The 7,530-nt window shown below is 44.9% G+C and overlaps 1 protein-coding gene across 2 annotated transcripts in view; it reads left to right on the top strand.

Moving 5' to 3' along the window:
* Nucleotides 1-324: 324 nt before the first annotated feature.
* CDH17 (cadherin 17, LI cadherin (liver-intestine)) overlaps nt 325-7,530 on the top strand; it is a 58,177-nt gene continuing 50,971 nt past the window's right edge. Inside the window, exon 1 of one of the 2 annotated variants that reach the window (XM_005879230.2) lies at nt 325-340. The gene's annotated coding sequence lies outside the window, so the exon portion shown is untranslated. Of the gene's footprint in view, nt 341-812; nt 918-7,530 lie in introns of those variants that run through there. The other variant, XM_005879229.2, reaches the window with a different exon arrangement.

Genomic DNA, 7,530 nt, shown 5'->3' with positions numbered 1-7,530 from the left:
GATAGTCATGGTACTCGTTCGTGAATGCTACCGGGTACGGTTCATTACTGTAGCTGACTGGCCAGTTCAGGACAAAACCTGTTCCAGGAACCAGCTCCTAACAGGAGGTGCGGGAGGAGAGCTGATTCATGTCAGGATGAACATCAATTACAATCAGTGTCTACGGGGGGCGTTGCTGAAAGCAACCTCTGTTCTGGCCTGAGTCCAGCTTCACGACAGACAGCCGGACAGTTTCCTGAAACAGTTTCCCACCGCAAAGGGCTCGGCTGGTGTTTTAAGCGAAGGTGACTCCTGGCTGTTTCTTGCAGACGTTGAAGGAACCCTAGGACCTCAGAAACAGGTGCAGCCCGATCGTGTCTTTGTGGTGCTCTCTGAGTCATTTCCTATGTGTCTTGCGGCTGCTTATCGATGAACTGCCTCATTGCTCAGACATGGCATCCTGCGCTCTTGTGTTTGAAGTGGGATCTACTCAAATATTTGCCCACTGAGTTTTCTGTGCCAACCCTGTTGCCTGTTGGGGTGGTGGTGCCGAATAGGGGGGAAACGCCGTCTTTGATGTCGTGGAGCTCATACTCTAGAGATAGTGGAGTACACAGCGAGTTTTTACACTTTACCTTCTCCTTGTCTTCTAATTTATTATCTACATTCAGAAAATTCAGAAACGTGTCTTGAGGTGTATTCGTTGTGAATTAACTTCTTTCGGTGCAAGTTAATTTCCTGGAGTGAATGTAGTCACCCGGTTTATGACATCTGATGGTTCCTGAAATCCAGAAGGCAGTCAATGGTTAATGTTTGACTGAAGGGGAAGGGAGAGGCTGCCGGGGAAGCAGAGCAGTGCAGACGGCCTGCTCCTCTGGGGAGAACCTTAAGTCCCAGCAAGAGTCTCAACAGCTGAATGGTTATTTACTCACAGAAAGGTAAGAGTGGGCACGTCTGAACTATGTTGATAACGTTTTTCTTTAAGAATGGCAAAATACGTGGTGGAGCAGGGTACTTAAGAAGTCTCTGAACAAGTTTATCCCTGGATAAAACTTGTTCAGAGTATTGCCGGGAAGGGAAGTTTATTCCCGGTAGGACAAGTTTTGCTTTCAAAGAACACAATTTCTTAAGTACTTTCTTTCCATACGCCTACCTCCCATGAATTCATTTGATGAAGTGGCTTCGGTTGAGTCAAACTTGATAGTGGAATCAAGGCAAGGTTGAGGTCTGGGATGTTTAAATAAGTCTTACAGCCACTCTTTGTGATTGAAATAGGGACGTGCCTCGCCCGAAGACGCTCTGCTTCTCGTCTCCTAGAAACTGGGGTTGGGACCTCACTCTCAAGAGGCGTCTCCTCTCAGATGTGCTCTTCAACACCTGAGCCTTCTAACTGTTCCTCGGAGAACGAGGTTCCGTTTGGAATCCTCACAACTGTCTGGGACACAGCAGGGGAGGAGAAATGTATGAGAGAAAAGAAGCCTTTCTTCCAGTTGTCAAAACAAGTCATGGGGATGCAATGTGTAGCATAGGGAGTATAGTCAGGGATACCCCAATAGCTACTGTGCTGACAAGTGGTTACTAGACTGACGGCGACGATCCTTTTGTAAGGTGCGTAAATGTTGAATCACTATGGTGTATACCTGAAGCTAATATCAAATTGCTTGTCAACTAGAGTTTTTTTTAAAAGTCATGAAAACAAAGATCTTGGTCTTTAAAAATAAAATAAATAATAAACGAAAGCACCGGAATAAGAATTGAAAACAGAGCGACAGACCTGCTTTCCCCTTCGGGAAGGCTGGGCTTGATGTGTGCGTCTGCCGGCTTCTGGCACGCCCTTGCCGCCTCCCTGGTGGGGGCAGCATCAGTAACGGGTGATTCTTTGGAGATGTCAGGTCACATACAGCCTCTCAGTGCCTCTGGAGATCCAGTCCCTACCTCTGTTTCTGTTTTTTTTTTTTTTTCTTTCTTCCGGTGACTTTCTGGGGACAGAAGCCTTCTGCGATAGGGGATGGGGAGCAGGAGGTTGGGAGGACAATGCATTCTCTGATATTGGCTTGTCTTGATTTTTCTTCAAAAACGTAGACAGCAAGTGAGAAATAACTGGGAAGAAGAGAGTGCCTGTTTAGATGACAAGGCAAATGAACGCATTTGGCTTCCCTCAGGAAACAAAATGAGTCTTTCCCTGAATGAGAGTTTATCATGGCTTACAGGGCGTGTAGTTCATGAGTCTTCTGGGCTGGGCAGTGGGTTGGGCCGGTTTTATGATTTACCAGCAGCCAGGCACTGAGCTCATTGCTTGAACCCTCCGAACCTTGGTTTTCTCATCTATAAAATGGAGACACTGCTGACGCACGGAGTCGTGAGAATAAATCAGAGAAGCAAGTAAGGGACTCAGTGCTGTGAGCTCTCCTTTCCACGAGGAAGCTCAAGTTAGGTGCCTCGGGTCAAGTTGAGAAGTTGCTGTTTTGTTCTCTCGGGAAGAAGGACGAACCCCTATCATGCTACAGTAATTATATCTTTATCGTATAAGGGAGCAACTAATTCGACGTTAAGGAAGTGGGGTCCAACCATAGAAGAGAATGATCAAACAGTTGGGGTTTACTTCTTTATGAGGTTTTTAAAGCCCCTCTGTGGTTGCATATGTAAGTCTTTTGGTGAGGTGTGGGTGTGGCATCCTTTGAAGTTTGTTAGAGGAATATCTCTCTACCTATGTTCCCTGTGAGAACAAACAGGAATGTTTCATTAGGTACAAGAGCTGTTACTAAAAGCCATTCAGCAGCTAAAGTTTAATTATACTGAAGTTGATTTTTCACTTAAGCATATGTAAGGAACCAGGCTATACAAGCTATAAATGGCACAAAGAAAACGTAATTTCTCTGAAAATATTCTGTAAAACTGACATATTGAATTTTCTTATTCGTGATATTCAGAATCAATCTTTTCTTTCCATAATTTAATTATTTTAAAACATTAGGACCTGTAGTTCTTTTTATATATATATTTTTTTTTTAATTGATTTTTTACAGAGAAGAAGGGAGAGGGACAGAGAGTTAGAAACATCAATGAGAGAGATAGATCAGCTGCCTCCTGCACGCCCCCCACTGGGGATGTGCCCGCAACCAAGGTACATGCCCTTGACCGGAATCGAACCTGGGACCCTTCAGTCCGCAGGCTGACGCTCTATCCACTGAGCCAAACCGGTTCAGCGGGACCTGTAGTTCTTGATTAAGAAACAAAGAGAAGTCAGGATGGTAGATTTATGCTCTTAATGTTTAGCCCTAGCCAGTTTTGCTCAGTGGATAGAATATCAGCCCACAGACTGAAGAGTCTCGGGTTCGATTCCGGTCAAGGGCATGTACCTTGGTTGCAGGCCCAATCTCCGGCCCTGGTAAGGGCCCATGCAGGAGGCAACCAATTGATGTGTCTCTCTCACATCGATGTTTCTCTCTCTGTGTCTCTCGCCCTCCCTTCCATTCTTTAAAAATCAATGGAAAATTATCCTCGGGTTGAGGATTAACAACAACAATAACAAAAAGAATCTTTAAACAGAAGATGGACACACCTTCCTCACATGGAGTGCCCTGTGCTTGGTCTTGGCAGTTCGACCTTCCTCACCTCCCTGCGTTTGGTTCCTGCCCTATAGGATGTCAACAGGACCTACTTTATAGAATTGGGATATTTAAATGAAATAAGTTGTCCAAAGTGCTTAACTTAAATGCTCACAAAATGCTAGCTATTTTTGAAGTTTTAGTGATAAAAAAACTAGCTCATGAGTGAGATGTCATATGGTATGCGATCTCTCAATAAACCAGATGTAACTTATTTCCCCCTTACTCTCTTGCCCATCCCAGTTGTAGGTTTTGATTAAATTAATCAGAAAGTTAACCTGCCACACTTGAACCTGATTGCACATTTTTGTCATTGGAATCTTGCCTCAGGTTCACCTTATAAAGGAACTAGTATTATAGAAAGTGGATTCCCCCCCCCCCCTTTTCTTGAAATCTCAGTATCTAAACCCAGTAGGATGGGATCTAATTTGGATTTGCCTCATACTGAATTTCTAAGGCCCGAATGTGACAAAATGCTCATCTCTACACTTTTTCATACAAAGAGATGCTGTATAACACATGAAGAAACACTGTCAAAAATAATTAAGGCGCCTGTTATGAGGAACAGTGATTCCTACCCTCCTCTTTAGTCCCGGGAAGCCCTTGTGATGTTCTGCTTGATAGGGAGGAAAGAGTCCTTTGCCTGCCCCCTCCCAGGGTTTCTGCGCTATACGCCCGCACACCCCAGGGAATTCATTGCCAACCGGTGTAGAGGGTCAGGGAAGCACCATGGCAGACTAGCCATCCGTTGTACCCATGTGGGTCTTCCCTTCCCTTTGACCTAGTCTGGACGACCCTTCCATTCGGGGTTGAGGTGTCTCGTGTGTTTGACGCCACGGTAGGGGTGTCTGGTGTGAGTTTGAGGGGGGACATCCACCCCTCCTTTCCGGCTTCCTTCCGTCCTCATCAGCCTGAAGGGTGAGGCAGCAGCCCTGATTTTATGTCGGCCTGTTTCTAGCTCATTAATGGCCACTTTAATTGGGTCTCTAATTTGTCAAAGGTGCCAGTGGTCCGATCCTGTGCGATCTGTCTAAACCTTAAATGACAGCAATGGTGCCAGGGGTTTGTGCGTGAGGCCAAAAGGGGCATGATGGTCTGAACCTTACTTGGTGAGCAATGTTGTGTGTGAGCTTTTGATCTGCTCTTTATTCATGTCTGGTCTTGCTTTATAATTTATAATATGCAATGCAGAGGTGAAAAAATGGCACACAGGATATTTGGTGCTGGTGGTGTTATGAATTCCAGTCCCATCCTTTCCCACCCACATCACCTGTGATATTTGAAAACAAATTTTGCAGTCCTCTCTTTCTGCACCTTCATTGTTCTTTAGAAATGCATGGCTCAATTTTAGAAAAGGACGAATTAATTTAATTCCAAGCCCTTAATGGATTAAAAAAAAAAAAAAGCAAAAAGGATGAGCCCTACCTGGTTTGGCTCAGTGGATAGAGTGTTGGCCTGCAGACTGAAGGGTCCCGGGTTTGATTCCGGTCAAGGGCACATGCCCAGGTTGTGGGCTTGACCCCCAGTGGGGGGCGTGCAGGAGGCAGCCAATCAATGATTCTCTCTCATCATTGATGTTTCTATCTCTCTCTCCCTCTCTGAAAGCAATAAAAATATATTTTAAAACAAAACAAAAAATGATGAGAAATAACTGACTCTATTTAAAGCTTGTCTATAACTTAGCTTTTTATAAGGGAAAAAAGATCGATGCGTATATATCAAGTTACTTATAAGTTTTGAGATGTGGGACAGAAGAATTCCCTGTCCTCACTCAGACAAATGGGGAAGTGACAGGACTGTCTGAAAATGCCTCTTGGGAGGGTTGGAGCCCAACAGGAAAATCAACCAACCTTCAAGCGGACCCCCTGGTGCTGTGGGTGCTGCATGTATAATCTATAATAATACAAGTGTAGTATGCTAATTAGACCGGACGTCCTTCCAGACATCTTTCCTTCCAGACAAAGCCACAGCGGGTGGGGGCCCTGGCAGAGGCAACAGAGGCCCCCGGCCGTGGCGGCGGTGGAGGGTGAGGGCCGGGGCCAAGGCCCTTGCACAAATTTCGTGCATCGGGCCTCTAGTAGCTGAATAAAGCTCCACCCCGATGACCTCTATCCTGGGATGGCAGCATCTTTCTCAGTGAAAACGAGTTTCTTTGTGTATTAGTTTGCAAGGGCTGTTCTAACAGATGAAGTGGCTTAACCAACAGGAATATATTGTCTCACTCATCTGGAGGCTGGAGGTCAAAATCCAGGTGTCAGCAGGGTTGGTTCCTTCTGGGGCCCTGGGGATCTTTTGCAGGCTTCTCCCCTAGGCTTATGGATGGCTATCTTCCCCCCATGTCTCTGCACATCGTCTTCACTCTAGGCCCATTTCTGGACCCACATTTCCCTTTTTTTTATGAGCACTGCAGTCACATTGGATCAGGGCCCACCCCAATGACCTAATTTTAACTTCATCACCTCTGTAAAGACCCCATCTCCAAATAAGATCATAGTCTGCGGTACTTGGAAGTTAGAACTCCAACATATGAGGAGTTCCTTTTTTGGAGGAGGACACTATTCAACCCAAAGCAGTTGGCTTGATTAAAAAATGGTTCCGGCCGGTGTGGCTCATTGGTTGAGCATTGACCTATGAACAGGAGGTCAAGGTTCGATTCCCCGGTCAGGGGCATGTAGGAGGCAGCCGATTGATGATTCTCTCTTATCATTGATGTTTCTATCTCTCTCTTCCTCTCTAAAATCAATAATTTTTTTTTTAAAAAGGGGGAGACTGCTGAGATGAAGGTCAGAAGGGAAATGAGGAGAAATATATGTGCTGTGGGAGCTAAACCTCCTGGGTGCTGCTCCTCTGTGAAGGGGAGTCATGTCACCATCTGCAGAGAAAGAGCAGCCATTGAATGAAAAATGACAACTTTATTGAATTTTGGGGAAGACATGTAACAAATAAAGTGGCATCAGGTGGTGATATGATATTTGTGCCTTCAGAGGGAGAATACTATATGAATGAAAGCATAGGTGTGGAATTAGCCAGGCAGGGTGATCTTGGGCAAGTCTAACTTCTTTTGACCCTCACATTTTGATTTTTGACCTTTAAGCGCTAAATTTTAGTAGTACCTGCTTCATAGGGTTCTTATGAGAAATCAATAAGATAATTCATATCGAAGTCTCAGCATGTATGTGGCAAATTGTTTTCAATAAATGTTAGTTGCCCTTGTGTTGTTATTCTGTCTGAGCACAGATTGAGGACTCGGAGGAATGTCAGTGTTTTGTGGGCTGTGGTGAATTAAACGAAAGCATCAGCTGTAAACAGCAAGACTACCAGCCCTGATCCCCTATTTGTTAGTGGCCCATGGTCAAAACAAGTGGTGGCGGCTTTTCAACACCCCCCCCACACCTTTTTCCCCCAAACCTTTGACCTGTGTTGCTAAGGCTGTGCTTGGCCTCTCAGATAGTTGCTGTAGAAACTGTCTGAATTTAGTCTTTGAATCTGGGGGAAACCCTGGCAAATAGCAAAAATTCCAAGCAGATGATTGGATCAATTATTTCAGGTAGTTGAGATAAAATGTCACTGAATTATGGTAAAAGCTACCCCAGTCCTTTTCCAAGTAGTGTCCGTGAGGGACTCTATCAAATATGTATGGTTGGGTGGTTTAGGCAATTTTAGTTACAAAGGATGGTTTCCTCCCAGCAGCCTTAGGATCCAGGATGTGATATTCATTCATGGAATTATGTCCAGGCAAAGAGGAAACAGGCAAAACTTGTTGGAGAGGCCAAAGTCCTCTTCTGGCATAATCCTAGCATTGATGTGGTTGGCTGTGAAGGGTGCTTCTTCTTTTTTTTTTTAATTTTATTTATTTTATTGTTTAAGGTATTACAAATAGTGGTACATATGTCTCCTTCCCCCCTCCCCCATTGACCTCCCCCCAGCCTCCCCTACCTCCCAG

This window comes from Myotis brandtii, unplaced genomic scaffold (assembly GCF_000412655.1).
Source record: "Myotis brandtii unplaced genomic scaffold, ASM41265v1 scaffold59, whole genome shotgun sequence".
Taxonomy (NCBI): domain Eukaryota; kingdom Metazoa; phylum Chordata; class Mammalia; order Chiroptera; family Vespertilionidae; genus Myotis; species Myotis brandtii.
This window is presented reverse-complemented; position numbering and strand designations above follow the sequence as displayed.